General features: G+C 42.1%; 1 protein-coding gene across 11 annotated transcripts in view; it reads left to right on the top strand.

Moving 5' to 3' along the window:
* Rbms3 (RNA binding motif single stranded interacting protein 3) overlaps nucleotides 1–16,251 on the top strand; it is a 794,057-nt gene that overhangs the window by 303,660 nt on the left and 474,146 nt on the right. The window lies entirely within an intron of this gene.

Raw genomic sequence — 16,251 nt, 5'->3', positions numbered from 1 at the left:
ATTGAAACAGTATAAATAAGGCAATGCATCCTGAAGGACCAGAGGGCTAACATACTCTTGGAGTCTTCATTGAGATGATGTTGCAACCCAGATGAACAAAGCACTACACACTGTACTCTGTCAATAGTGCCTGTGATAGACAATGAAAGTACTGTTAAGTGAAGGCGGGGAGAAATTAATCAAGAACAATGCAGGTGTCAGTCAGCAGTTAGCTTACATAATCTGCCCCTTCTTTTCTTATTAACACTAGCTATCAAAAGCTGGTCTTACTGGTCTAGGAGGGACATTATTACATCATTAGATATTGCCTGGGTTCCCATGGGCTGTAGACACTGTATATACCATAAATATACATGAGCCATGGAGTTTCTCCTTAAGCATTATGGGATATGATCTGGGCTTGACTACAAAGATTCATAGCCACATGTGTTTCTAGAAAGTAAGAAATTAGAGATTTGGGTTGTGAGAGCAAGGATATTTTATCATGAGCATCCCAAGGGGCCTTGTGGTGGAAGTTAGAGCCATGCTACAGTCTTATTAAATAAATAGGAGTTGATCAGATAAACGAGTCTAAGAGAGAAACCTGTTCTTCGTGGTATGGGGGAAAGGTGGAGTTTGCCTTGCCTTTTCCCTTTGCCCAAACCCTCTCAAGTTGCATAAACTAAATATCTAGGGAGTGTTTTGTCATGCCGAATACCCATGGAATGGAAGGAATGCACCCAGGTGGTATGTGTGTACCTGAGGTCACAGGGAAAGGATTAAGCAAATAAAATACTAGAAGTCACTGCCCCTGGAACTAAGGTAGCATGACAGCAGTTTTGCAGTGTACTCTCTCTTTTTAAAATATTGTGTGTGTGTGTGTGTGTGTGTGTGTGTGTGTGTGTGTGTGAGAGAGAGAGAGAGAGAGAGAGAGAGACAGAGACAGAGACAGAGACAGAGACAGAGACAGAGAGAGACGGGGAGGGGAGATGTATTGTTTGTGGTTGTTTGGCTGTGTCTGTGTGGCTGTGTGCAGCTGTATTTTTGTGTATATGCCCTGTGTGTACCAGTGACTTCAGGCCAGAAGAAGGCAACTGATTCCATAGCGTTGGAGTTACAGGCAAGTGTGAACTATGCAAAATACCCATTGTGAAGCCGAACTGGGGTTCTCTGGAAAAGCAGCAAGCACTCTCCTGAGCCATCTCTCCAGCCCTCTATACCTTTTCTCTTAACTATACTTCATAGATTTAAATGATACCTTCACCCTGAAGTGTTCATCAGGCAATGTGTATCACTCCCAACAACTTCCATTTTCTGGGTGAATGACCATGAGAAACCTGTGTTTATTCAGAATGCTTCCCAAGCACTCCCTTGTTAAGTCTTTGAATTCCATATATCCTACCTGCAAGTTCAAATGTTCTGTGTATAATACAGAAAACCTATGAAGGTGGTCATTTTATAGAGATGATTGAACCATATCATTGATTAGGATTTATTTGAATATACATGGAACCTGTACTTTCTGGCATAGTTTCACAGCTACTCCTTGTTTGGGGTGAGGCATAGCAACTTTATACAACATGCTTCTCAAAATTTAATTCCAAAAGACTGATGTATTGAAAACAATGCTCATGTTCTTATCTACTTGAATACTGTGTGTGTGTGTGTGTGTGTGTGTGTGTGTGTGTGTGTGTACAGACATACATGTGCCACAGCATGCACACATGTGGAGGTCAGAGGACCATTTCTGGTGCTGGTCCCATCTTTCCACCTTGTTTGATACAGGATCTCTCCATCAAGACCTTAGGTAGACCAGCTGGCCCTTAAGTTTCTGGAGCTTCTCAGCTCAGTCTCCCATATCCCCTCTCTAGGCGTGCTTGTAGTCTATCTACTTGCCAACACATTTGGTTTTTATGTGGGTTCTGGCAATCTAAACTCAGGTTGTCTGCCCTGGGCAGCCAGAACTTTTACTCACAAAGTCATCTCTCCTGACCCTGTTTTACACAATTTTGTAATTGAGGAAATGGGTCTTGATTTCGTCCTTTTTGATTCTTGTATTATTATCTTTAAGAAAATTAAAAATGAACTCTGTGAAACTACTTCTTTTGTATGGTGTTTTCTATTTTGTCCTTTATGGGTTCTGGATTTTTCAACAAAGCAGTTGCACCATTATGTAACTTAATCACAGAGTTGTGTTTAAAATGTCATGGAGCTCAGAAAGCTGTAATAGACACCAGGTTATCTGGCACTTATGCATAAATCTCCCTGGGAATGTGTTGAGTTCTTTGCATTGGACATTCATTTCAGCAATGCTACTGTGTATCCACTAGACAGCTTACAGCAGCCACCAAATCGTGGATGAATTTCTCTTTGGTATATTTCTTTCCCTCTTCCTCCTCCTTGACTATTTTGGCTTGTCTTTGTGGACTTAATGTGAGCCCAGAAAACATTTTACAGTAAAGACTTTGAAACTCTTTCTAGAGGGATGGCTCAATGCTCTGCTGCTCTGACAGATGGCCAAGTTCTTCTTCTAGAACCCATGTCACAGGGCTCACAGATGTTGTACCTCCAGCTCCAGAAGATCAGACAGCTTCTGTGGACATCAGCATTCACATGTACAACGCGCCCCCCTACACACATACAGATACGCACAAATACACAGGTTCAAAGTTAAAACTAAATCTTAAAAGTGAACCAACAAGCAAAACCCTCTCTGAGTTTGGTCCTTGGGTGGTGTTAGGCCTCACCCTGTCCTTGGATAAAGTGAAGTTATGTGCTGAGTGTCAGATATGAGGAAGCAGTGTGTTGCTATGTGTAAAATAGACATTTGGCTGCTTTGCAACATGGGAAATCAATCTTTGTCTGTATGTTGCTGCCTCTCCTTGCCTTCCGACCCCATTGTCAGAACTGAGGGGATTGTATACTGTATTTATTTTTTATCCATTCATTCAATGAACATGTGCTGCTTTGTGTAATAAAACATAAGATTTATACTCACTCTATCCTTGAAGTCTTCAAAGTCTGGATAAGAAATGACACAACAGAGTACAATACAACAACAGTAAAATAACGTATTTTACCACTAAAACCACAACTTATGATCCAGCAGAATCTCGACCAGAGTTGTATCCACTGTCCCATTGGATTAGGACAGAAGATACATTACCTTCTTGGGAAAGAGAGGACTGCTAGAGAGATGTCAGTTGAACTACAAAGAAGAACAAAACATCATGACAGCAGCCATCTTGGAAGAGGCAAAAATGAAGCTTCAGGACTCATGCCAGACTTGGGAGCCACTATTCTGTTAGCAACACAGACCATTTTTGAGGTCATACCATGCATGTTAGCAGATATAACAATACTAGTCAGCATGGTCCATGTGGGTGACTATAGGTAAATGCTACCAACCGACTGGCTTTTCAACAGTTCTGTAGGCTGGGGAGTTGAAATCAAGACACTGGCAGATTCCGTCTGGTGAGGTCCTTCTCATGATTCATAGACTCACTCTTCAAGTGGTGATTGGCAAAGCTCTCTGTATTTTTATGAGGACACTAATGTTGACTAATGCTTTGCCCACAGTCCCTGCTTTTAAGTGCCTAGATAGGTGACTAGGTTTCTAAGTACCAGTTTTGAGAGGACAAAACATTTAGTCTATAACAAAAGGGTACATTCTATAGAAATATTCTCCAAGCCCTGGAAATGCTTCCAAATGCTGGGTAACTGGTAAAGTGAGTAGAGTTTTAGATTAAATGCTGCTTAACCTGTAGATGATAACATGATTTATAGAATCCAAGAGTTGATGTCTTCCTTAAATTGCTGTATCTGCTCTTTGTGAAACTGTGGTAATGTGTGTTCAATCCATGCAGAATGTTCAGTGTGCTAGAATGGGCTGCATGCAAGCCCTAAATTTCCTTGAAGAATTAATTTCCTTACACATGAACTCTGGTAATTAGTGGTATGACCAGTTATATTATTCCTGAAGAATTTAGGTCCTTTAAGGAATAAATAGTTCTGTAGACTTTTGATTGAACAGCGGACAGACAGACTTTCATGTGAACTTGTTCATTGTATGTAATGATCAAGGAAATCAAGGAAAGAGAGATAGCTAAATGGACCTGAATATAAATACAAGCAAGACTACTAAGAGTGATATGACCTTGGGGAAGCCAATGATGTATCAGACTTAACTTTTTTCATCTTTCAAAACAATGCAAGTGAGGGCTGAGATTGTTGCTCATGGGTAGAGTAGTTGCCAAGCATGCACTCAGTTCTGGCTTAGTCCTCAGCCTCTCACAAACCCATCATGGTGGTCCTCAGAGATGGAGGCCAGAGGATCATAAATTCAAAGTCATCTTTAGTTACATAGCAAGTTTAAGGGAAGCCTGGGCTACATGAGACCCTGTCTCAAAACAAAACAGTGGTGAGATCAACTTACTGGGTATATGGGAGAATTTGAAATAAAATACCTAATGCAACCTGTCACGGGTCAGGTGCAAAGCCAACAGTGTGTGTGTGTGTGTGTGTGTGTGTGTGTGTGTGTGTGTGTGTGGTTTGGAGATGTCTATCAGTAGACATTTATGCTCTGAAATAGTTGTCTGACACAGAACTAGGGACTTTGCCACCGTGGGCAAAGTGATTGCACACAAATGTGATGTGAATCTGGAGCTCTACAACCCACATAAAAGCTGTTTGTGATAGCATGCATCTGTTGCCTTGTTGCTCCTACAGAGAGGTGTGTGCCAGGGAGGGAGGACAGAAAAAAGAAATAGGGAATGGTCTGGCTGGACTCTTGTGCGTTTCAGGAGCTTCATGGGCCTTGTAAGTTTTGTTTACTTCCTGGGGCTTACAGGCCTTCTCTCTGGGAGGGGATGTTTCAATTCTGAGGAGATGTTTATACACTGGGCACTGGGGAAACAAGGTCATATCCGAACAATATAGACGATATGCAGGGAGGCAAAGCATAGACTTCACAGATTCATTCAGCAACTGGAGCAGGGACAAAGAAAAGACCAGAGGCAAGGTAACAGCTGAGGTGAGAGTCTGCTGCTGATGTCTTGGCATGGGCTCTGCAGGCAGACTTGTTGATTGGATTCTGGTTTTACAGTTTCCTTCTCATCAGTCTTAGAGAAGTTACTTAAGTTGCCACTGACTAGGTTCTTCTCCTCATAAAATGAAGATGTGTATCTGACACCTAGATCATGGGCTCATTGGAATAAAGTTAGGTGGCCAATACTTTAGGATAGATTAATAGAGACTCTAAAATGGAGACCCATGAATTCCTGAGAGGCATTTAAACTCTCCAAAATCTAAAAGAACACAGTTGGAACTGATAGCACAGAACTGGACTCTGACAGAATGGCCCTGGGGGTATGGTACTGTTTCAACTCAGTTGTGCATGAATGAAGGAGAAGCTAGCAGGCAGTGGGGACCAAGGAATGTCAGGGTTGAGAGGTAGTCAGCCAGCCACAATAACTTTCACGGCTGGTGGACAGGAAAGGGGGAAGTGGAGAACAGTATAGGTATGGGCTAGGGAACTTGAGCAGTGCATGCTGATGGAAGATCAAGAGGCAAAGGCATCTGAGAAGGGAGCATGGGAAGTGGCTGTACCTGGAGAACAGACTGAGATGGTAGGTGTATCCAGAAGGAGGTGGAGTGAGTGAGGAGTGAATTTCTCATTGGTTCTGCATTTTACAAAGAAGTGCAATTGTTTGGAAGTGTGTGGTAAGTAAGGAACCTCCACAGGCAATGAGTAGGGAGTGGCTGGTGACAGTGAATGTCAAGAGCATAAATATCTGAGTTGCTTTCACACTGCACTCTAACTGCATAGCTAATAAGGCATGAATTAGAGCGGGGTGAGAGCAGTGACAGCCTGTTAGACATTGTGCTGAGAGTTTTAACACGTACTGTTCATTTGATCTTTATAGCCACTGTGCAGCGTAGAGCTCAGCAGTCATAGTGTATACATCAAGAAACAGGACTGAGGGTCGAGAAATTTATCTCAGGTCAGATTGGGATGAGAGGCAAATCCACATTATTTGAATCTAAAGCCGATTGCCTTTCTATAGTCACTGAGCAAATATGAAAGGATGTTGAACATGGTAAAATCTGGTGTGCTTAGGTGGGGAAAAATAAACAATCAAAAGACAAATATCAAACAGATGGCTCATTCCCAGTGCTGTTTACATGGATACTTATTTATCACTGCCATTGGTTAAGATGCTATATTCCCCTCATGTGATTATTGACTTTCATTGTTAACTTGGCACAACCTAGAATCACCTGGAAAAGAGTCTCAGTGACGGGTTGTCTTTATTAGGTTAACCTATAGGCATGTCTCTGAGGGACTACCTTAATTAAATTCATTGATGTGAGAAGAACCAGTCCACTCTGGGTGCCACCATTCCCTAAGCAAGGAGTGCTCACCTATGTGAGTAGAGAAAGCAAGCTGAATATGGGCAAGCAAGGAAGTGAGCAAGCATGCATTCATTTCTCTCTGTTCTTGGCTGTGGATATGATGTGACCAGCTATCTGAAGGTCCTACCTTGACTTCCCAAAAGTGATGGGCTGTAACCTGGAATTGAAGCTGAAATGGACCGCTTTCTCCCTCAGCTGCTTTTTGTCAGGGTAGTTTTATCACAGCAACAGAAATGAAACTGGGGTACCTCCTATATAACCCAGTTCATAACCTAAGGTATTATTTAGAGTTTACTAAGCGTAAGAATTAGCAATCTCATGAAGTTCTTCCGTTTTTAGAAATTGAAAATATCAGGTGAGATGAGGGGAGTGAAATAGGGTTTGAGGGGAGATGTGCTCAAAGAACATTATGTTCCATGAAAATGGCCCTATGTAACCTTTCATTAAAACAAGAAAAAGTGGAGCGATGGCTTGGAGATTAAGAGTGCATAATGCTGTTGCAGAGGACTGTAGTTCAGTTCGCTCCCAGTCCCCACATCAGTCAGATCACAACCATCTTTACTCCAGAGGATCCAAAGCCCTCTTCTGGCCTCTACAGGTACTGCACTTGAATATACAACACACACACACACACACACACACACACACACACACACACACACACATACATACACACACACACACACGCATCACATACACACTTAAAAATAAAATAAGTCTTTTTTAAAATAATAAAATTGAATGAAAATTGAAAATACCCGCTTTGGGATGACTATGGCTGTATCAGGTTCACACCTGCTTCTGATTAAAGAACAGGTAGAAATAGTGCATAGTTGATAATTATTATGTTTGCCCATTTTTTACTGCATCAGCATCCTAATTTAGTCAAACTATTAACTGTCCACTCTTATTTTAGGTTAAGGAAGAATGCAACCTAGACGGTGCCTGTATTTCTTTGTCTTTCTTCCTAAAATCATCTGCAAAGGAATGTCAGAATAGCTGAACCTGAGTTGCAACCTGTCGTTGGGTTAGCTAAATGATTAATAACATTGGCTGAAGACTGAAAAAAGGATCATTTTGGCCTGGAGAGAGAGCTCAGATAGGAAAGTGCTTACTTACAAGGATGAGGACCTGAATTTGATGCCCCAAACCCACATAAAAACGCCTGGGCCTCGTTGTTTCCATTTATATTCCCAAGGTTGGAAAGCATAGGTTGAGACAATCATCCCTGGAGCTCACTGGGCACCAGACTAATGAGACACCCTGTCACACACATGAAGATGGATGGTACATGAGAAACAAGAGCAGATTGACCTCTGGTTTTGTGTACAAGTACCCATGTGTACACATGTGTGCCCATATAAACATGTACCCCCCCACAAAAGTTCCTTGGTCTTCAATATGGACTGTTATTTAAACAAAGGAACAGGTTTTCAGTTTAAAACACAGAACAATAAATACCTTCTAGATGAACTGTAGATGTTGACTTATTTGCCCCTCTTGACCTTGCTTTTCCTCAGACAGAATTCCATCCCCTTGACTTCTAACACATAGCCATCTGCTCGACCACGTGGACCTGATCTTGATGTGATACAGACAAGAAGTTTGCTCAGCTAGATCTCCTCTACAAGACTGCTAGTTTGGGAATTCTTTATTCCTTCATCAGATTTCATTTGAATTTTCTTTGATCATTTGTTAAGGCTGTTTTCTCCTATAGAGTCAGCATAGACCCTTCTTGAAGCCCAAGAGTGTTGCAGAGTGGGACAATGACAAAGTTGTCAACAGAGTCCTGGCGCTGACCAGCTCATTGTCGCATGCTCTGTGGACAATATTCCTATCTGTAGGTGTCTCCCTTTTCCCTGGAGTTCTGGGGGCTAGGAATGGGAAATGTCCTGGGCTTCATTCATCTTTGGAGCAGTAGTTTTTAAGAGGACACCATCAGGATAAGACTCCCCAGGGACCTTGTAAGAAATGCAAATTTTATAGTTATATGCAATATCTACTGAGGCAAGCTTCCCATGACATTTGGATAGGCCTTAAAGTTTGAGGACCAGTTTGTTGTTGTTATGTAGAGTAGGACAAATATGAAGTGCAGAATTATGGTATTGGAATGGTATGTACTATATGGTGGTGGTTTTACTGGTAGCATGGAGATAGTGCTTTGTTTGATAGTAACCTATTTGCCTGGAAAAGAAAAGTGTTTTACATTTTTTTTGTTTTTGTTTTTGTTTTTTGAGACAGGGTTTCTCTGTGTAGCTTTGCACCTTTCCTGGAACTCACTTGGTAGCCCAGGCTGGCCTCGAACTCACAGAGAGCCGCCTGCCTCTGCCTCCCGAGTGCTGGGATTAAAGGCATGTGCCACCACCACCCGGCTACATTTTTTTTTTATGTCTAAAATATATAAAATCTGAGACACTTAGATGGATTGGTGGGTTAAAGTGCTTGCTGCCTGATCCAAAGACTTCAGTTTGATGCCTTGGGCTTTCACGATGGAAGGAGGGAACCAATTCCCTCATGCTGTCCTCTGACCATGGTACACACATGCAAGCATACACATAACACATACATGCACACACATATGCATGTAAGCTTGGATACACCCTAAGTAAATGTAATATAAGTTTTAAAATATATTACCCCTTTCAAATACTTCCTTCTTTAAGAATTTTGCTTCAGTTTCCCCTTCTAGGTGTTCTGTTCTCTAAGGGTTTATTTAGAGGAGGATGCTGTCCACAGAGCCCTCTCAGCTCCCTTCCCTTCCCCACAGCCAACAGCCCCAGAGGAAGCAGTATTTACTGTAGTGGTGTGTTACTGTTGCTATAGTGAAATACTATACCAGATGGATGGACAAAAGTGTATTTCTCCCCAGTTCTGTATGCTGAGACAAAGCTGTGTGCAGTGCTGTTTCTAGCATGGTCTTTCTTGGTTTGGAGATAGCTATATGGTTCCCTGCACCTTCTCATGCCTTTCCTCTACCCACCCACATGGCTTATTTTCTACCTTAATAATCTTCAGAAGGCCCCATCTTTCATGGATTTCTGAGAGTCTGGGGATGAAAACTCAGATAGGTTCATTTGGAGGAAATACTTCACCCATCACATTATGTCTGCCCTTGGCCATTCATTTGTGGCTCAAACTGGTTAGTTGTTTGAAATACACATTTTTAATAACTTTAACATTTTGTTATTTGTGTTATGTGTATGTATGTGTATCTGTATGAATTCATGGGCACTGTGTGCATGTAGGAGCCCAAGGAGGTCAGAAGAAGGTATCAGAACAACAGCCATTAGGTGTTGTTCAAATCTTAGATGGTCTTTTAATATAAACACACACACACACACACACACACACACACACACACACACACACACACAAACTAAAGTCAGGTATCAGAGTGAAAGCTGAAAGATCAGAGAAGCAGATCAGCCAGCCACTAGTTCTTACCCTACAAAATCCTCAGCCTAAAGAGAGTGAGTTCCTGTTTCCTCATATCTTATATACCTTTCTCTGCCCAGACATCACTTCCTGGGAATAAAGGCATGTATGTTTCCCAAGGAAAGGCATGAGACCTCAAGTACTGGAATTAAAGGTGTGTTCTACCACTGCCTATCTCTGTTTCTCTCCTAAACTGGATCAATCTCTTGTAGCCCAGTGTGGCCTTGAACTCACAGAGATCCAGACATCTCTGCCTCCCGAGTGATAGGATTAAGGGTGTGTGCCACCACCACCTGACCTCTATGTCTAATCTAGTGGCTGGCTCTGACCTCTGATCTTCAGGCAAGTTTATTGGGGTACATGATATATCACCACAATTAGGCTTCTGGAAATCAAACACAAGTCCTCTGTAAGAGCAGCAAATGTTGTAAACCACTTAGCCAAGTCTCCAGCTCCTCAAATAAAAAATTTTTGTGGATGTGTGTATGAAATGTGGCTGGTGTAGTTCATCATGGGCTGGTCCCTACCACATTCCAAGAGGGTCCCTCCACCTACAAACACATTCCATTAGTGCCCCTAAACGCCAAAGAGAAAATGAATGAGCCACCCAAGAAGCAGAAAAAAAAAATCACATTTGCTAAATGGATAGTGTTTCATCCATTAAATGAATGTGATCCCTTCTTTGCGTCTGGTATCCATACAGAAGGTATGTGAAAAATGAGTTAGCGGAGAGTTAATTGACTGCGGAGACTCTATCTTTAGTCTCTGCCTGTGTTTTTTTGAATTAATATACACAGTGGGCGATGTGGTGAAGGATTCAAAAATAAATTCTCTGTAGAAATATCCTACCAATTTTATGTCTTAATAATGTATGAAGAGCAAACCCATAATAGTAGTTATTTTCGCTTCAACTTCGGCAAATAAAAGAAGCCTCTCGTTTAAATTAGGCTTATGTATGTCAATGAAGTATGTCAACAAATATAGGTTGAGGTAGATGCAGCATTAGACAAAGGGTAAATGCCAGAAAAGAACTGGCTATTCCCTTTACAAAGTAAATGTAAATGGGTATTGAGAAGTTAGTGTAAAAGGAGCTTAAGAAGACAATAGCCAACATGTGAATTTGATTTTGAATTATGTGTGTGTGTGTGTGTGTGTGTGTGTGTGTGTGTGTGTGTGTGTGTGTCTGGGTGTGGTTATGTGCATATGAGTACAGGTGCCCAAAGGGGCCAGAGGTGTAGGTTCTCTGTGGAGTTAGAGTTAGAGGAGGTTGTGAGTTGCCTAACATAGGTGTTGAAAATGGAGCTTGGGTTCTCTGCAGGAGCACTATATGCATGTAACTGCTGAGCCATCTCTCCAGCCCTGCTAGCCACTATTTTAAAGATGACTCAGAACATAAGGAAAATGGGATTTGAAATATGGCTGAACTGGGGACTTTATGACTGCATAGTTGATGAACATGTACATACAACGTGGAGGGGGTGCATATTGTTTTCAGAGTGCCCAGCCAGGGCTGTTATGTGACCATCCATACTGGCTGGGCAAGACCCACATGGAAAGGATTACAATATAAGCTTCTCTTACTCCATTTATTTATTTCCACCAAGAATTTCAACCCCCTGCAGAAATCGGCTGTGGATAGTATTTTATTTCCTCTTTCTGTAGGAAATGAAGGGATGGCAAAGAGAATTGGATTTGTCTGAAAGCTCCTGGAGCCAGCAGGCTCATGAGATCCCCTCAGCTGGCCATTTCTAGGCAGTATTTAGTGACACAGTCATGTTTTCTAAGGTCAGATTTTGTCTTCCACTCATGGGTGGCAGAGCTGAAGAAAATCTTTACAAAGACTTAAATCTTGATCTAAACCTTAAGAAGAGGAGGTAACATAATATATGTTTAGAATTAGCTTTGAGCTCAAAGCATGTAAAAGTAAGTAGTTTTTCATCTGACTACTGGCATGTGTGTGTGTGTAAAATAGTTTGGACCTTTAAAGAAATGGCATAGAGACTAAAGATATAGCTTGCAGACACAGTGCTTGCCCACTAGGTACAAGACAGCCTTCCACTCTGTCCTCAATGCAGACAAAAAAAGAAGAAATTAAAACTAGCCTCTACTTTATTGCTTATAACAGTTGTTGACACTGTGGATCATTCAGAATACCACACCAGTCATGCAGAAAGTACCTGTTTCTCATTGTGAGCATTCAGATGTGAACTATGACCAGTAGCCATTAAATACCATCTTGTTGTTTCAAAGCAAACTTTTCAATGTAATTGTTAAAGCAGTACTTTGTCTCTGAGTCCAGGAATAAAATTCCTGAAACTCTGTGCTCTCTCTCTCTGTCTCTCTCTCTCTGTCTCTGTCTCTGTCTCTCTGTCTCTCTGTCTCTGTCTCTCTGTCTCTCTGTCTCTCTCTCTCTCTCTCTCTCTCTCTCTCTCTCTCTCTCTCTCTGTGTGTGTGTGTGTGTGTGTGTAGGAAGTGCTCAAGTTCTGCTGTTTCTGGCTTCTGTTGCATTGGAAAGCTGAGCCTGGGATGTAACTCGAGTGTGTGGTCAAGAAAGAGTGAGGTTTGCATTTTTTTTTTTTTAGAGAGAGCATGAAAATTAAAGAGGAGAGGGAGACAGAGACAGAGACATAGAAATAGAGACTGAGACACAGAGATACACAGAGGGACATAGAGAGGTTTATATCATAATTTCTGGGAAATAAAGTTATTTATTCCCTTTATTTTTTATTTGCTTAGCAAAATAACCACAAGTGCTTTCTGCAGAAATGCATTTGCTATCTTTTTCTTACTGTAAAGCACTACTGTGTTTTTTCATAGATAGTGCTGACTGAGACAGAGCCATCTGAGTGGTGTCAATACGGTGGGACGGTATATGGCATAGTCTAAGAGTGCTGTCATTGGATGTGAGTCAGTATGAGATGCACACATTTCTGATTGTGTCTTCACTAAATTTTAATTTTGAAGGTACTTCTGTAAAAATAATGTTGCAGGACTATCTTTAGAAACCAATAAGAGAGGCAGAGGGAGGGGCTTGGACTTGTCTCTACTGGATGTGTCTCCCCATGGGAGGCCTTGCATTCTTGTGGGGAGGAGTGGGGTGGGTTGGGAGAGGGAGGCTAGGGGACAGGAGGAGGGAAGAGGGGGATCTTTGGTGTGTAAAATGAATGGAAAATTTTTTCTTAATTAAAACAGAAAAGAAACCAATAAGGGGGACCAGAGAGGTGGCTCAGTGGTTAAGGCACTGGCTGCTCTTGCAGAGGTCCTGGGTTTGTTCCAGCACCCATCCAGTGGCTCACAGCCACCTGTGAGTCCTGTTCCAGGGGTTCTGATACCTTCTTCTGATCTCCGCAGGGACCATACAAACACGTGGAGAACAGACATACATGCAGGCAAAACATTCATACAATAAAAATAATAAGGATGCAAAATTAAAAGGCGAAGAGAGAATACAGATTGTATTTTTTTTTAATTCTTTAAAATATAGAAACACATTAAGGATTTTGTCTTAAGGATTCTGTGCCTGTTGTGTGTTAGTTTTAAATGTTTTGAGCTATTCTCTCTCTCTCTCTCTCTCTCTCTCTCTCTCTCTCTCTCTCATCTCTCATCTCTTGCATACTGTGTTATTGGTACTTTTCAGCAAAATTACATTTTTGCCCCTCCTCCTCCTCCTCCTCCTCCTCATCCTCATCCTCATCCTCTTCTCTTTTTCTCATCAAGCACCTTTTTGCCTAAACAGCCCGTACCTCGTGAACTTCTGTCTGGATAACTGGTATGACATGTGAAACTTTCTCCTCTGAAGAGAGTATTTGAGTATGATAAGATTTTACTGGTCATTTTTTTTTTGTGGGTGTCTCTGCAAACACCGGGGCTGGCAGAATAATTATCCAAATCAGGCAAGAACGAAATCCAGTTCAACATGACTCAGTAGTCAATATTGGTTCAAACCTCTGAAGTCTGACACGGGAGTGAGCAGTTTTATGTAGGCATGTTTAAGTACAGTACAATTTGGACAAACGTTTCCTGATGTAGCACAATTCTTGTGCACAATGAGGCACAACTATATCAAAACTGTTTTCAAAGTGCTTGTCATTTCTTCCAGGAAGATGGGTTCTAAAGATACGTTACCTGTGTTATTTTCAGCATCAAGGGGAGGATCTGATGTGGTTTCAGTCATACAGATGGTGTAGAGGTCATCTTGGCTGTTGGCCATCTCCAGTCACAGTTGTAGAAGCTTGGGGGGGCTCCTAGCCATACAGATAGTGCAAAGGTCACCTAGACAATTAAGTATCTCTGTTCCTGCTTGTGGGTGGCATGGTTTGGCTCTATAGATAGTGCAAAGATTAGTGGTTCTCAACCTGTAGTTGTAACCCCTTTGTGAGGGTGTCAAATAACCTTTTCTCTTGAGGTTGCCTAAGACCATCAGAAAACACAGATTTTTATATTATGATTTGTAACAGGAGCAAAATTACAGTTATAAAATATAAGTGAACAGCCAGATCATGCACTAAGGACAGGTCCCGGTCCCACTGCCTGGGGGCCTCCCAAACAGTTCAAGCTAATTTACTGTCTCACTTATCCAGAGGCCTGGTCCAGTTGGGGGCTCCTCAGCTATTGGTTCATAGTTCATGTTTTTCCTCTAGTTTGGCTATTTGTCCCTGTGCTTTTTCCAATCATGGTCTTAACAATTCTTGCTCATATATTCCCTCCTCTTTCGTGCTGATTGGACACCCGGAGCTCCACCTGGGGCCTGGCTGTGGATCTCTGCATCTGCTTCTATCAGTCATTGGATGAGAATTCTACCACAACAGTTAGGGTGTTTGGCCATCTGATCACCAGAGTAGGTCAGTTCAGGCTTTCTCTCAATCATTGCCAGTAGTCTATTGTGGTCCTTAGTGCATGAGCTGGCTGTTTGGAGCCTGGGGCCTATGCAGGGACACTTTACTCAGCCTGGGTGAAGGGAGGAGGGGACTGGACCTGCCTTGACTGAATCTACCAGGCTGAGCTGAATTCCAAGGGGAGTCCTTGCCCTGGAGGTGATGGGAATGGGGAGTAGGCTAGGAGGATGGTGGGGCCCGGGGAGGTGGGAGGACAGGGGAATCCATGGCTGATATGTAAAATTAAATTATAAAATAAAAAAATTAAAAAAATAATTGAGCTGAAAAAAAAATAAAATATAAGTGAAAATTATTTTTTGGTTGGGAGTTACTGCAACATGAGGATTTGTATTAAAGGGTCACAACATTAGGAAGGTTGAGAACCATGAATCTAGACTACTAGCCACCTTTAGTCCCAGGCTTCTGGGTGGAGAACAGGTTATATATCTTTTCCCTTGAAAAGACAACTCTGCTTGTTTAACATTCCTGGTCTTCCTGGTGCTAGCTGTGAATGTAAGGACCTTCATGCTCCCCAACATTTTCTTCAGGCAGAAAACTTGAGAATGAAATAGAATGTGAATAGGAAATATGTGCAAAGTGATGTGTGTAATTGTAGTGCTTGGAAACTGAGGCAAGAATATGTTTAGTCCTGGGCTACTGAGAACACAGTGGAGGGGAAAGAATATGATCAAAATATATTATATGAAAAATATTTTTTGAAGAGTAAAAAATTAAAAAATGAGGGCTGTGTATGTAGTGGTGGTAGAATGATGCCCAGCTTGAACAAGAAAGCCTCCAATTTCCTGCATCACTCAGGATGTCTTGAACTTATGACTCTCCTACTTGGTGGGACAGGCAAGCACTATCACGTCTAGTTTATACAATTCTGAGGATCAAACCCAGGGCTTTGTGTCTGCCAGGCAAGGACTCTGTGGAGCCTCATCCACAGCTATATTAGCCATATTTCTTAGTAGAAGATTTTGACGATTCTCGGGGACTGGTTCTCTACAGGCAGTAGTTGGAGAGAACCTTGTGAAGAATAGCTAGTGTAGGTGCTCTGCTTCTGACAGTGTCCTCAGTCCTCCAGGCAAGCCCCATCAGCCCTCAGATCAACCCTGCAGACCCCATCAGCCCTCAGAGCAAGCCTGCAAGCTTCATCAGCCCTCAGATCAACCCTGCAGAACCCATCAGCCCTCAGAACAACCCTGTAGACTGTATTAGCCCTCAGAGCAAGTCTGTAAGCTCCAGCAGCCCTCAGAACAACCCTGCAGACTCCATCAACCCTCAAGCAATCCTGTAAGGATAACCATGTTCCTCTACATAGCCATTCACTTCTAGTGGGAATCCAATTTGTTATTTATTTATTGTATTATTTTGTGTGTTTTGCCTGCATATATGTCTGTGCACCACAAGTGCCCTTGGTTCTGGCTGAGGCTTGGGTATAGGATCCTCCGGGACTAGAATTGCAGGTAGTTGTGAGCCATCATGTGGATGCTGAAATCGAACCAGGATCCTCTGCACGAACTTCTAGTGCACTTAACCACTGAGC

Source organism: Peromyscus maniculatus, chromosome 7, assembly GCF_049852395.1.
Source record: "Peromyscus maniculatus bairdii isolate BWxNUB_F1_BW_parent chromosome 7, HU_Pman_BW_mat_3.1, whole genome shotgun sequence".
NCBI classification, from domain to species: domain Eukaryota; kingdom Metazoa; phylum Chordata; class Mammalia; order Rodentia; family Cricetidae; genus Peromyscus; species Peromyscus maniculatus.
This window is presented reverse-complemented; position numbering and strand designations above follow the sequence as displayed.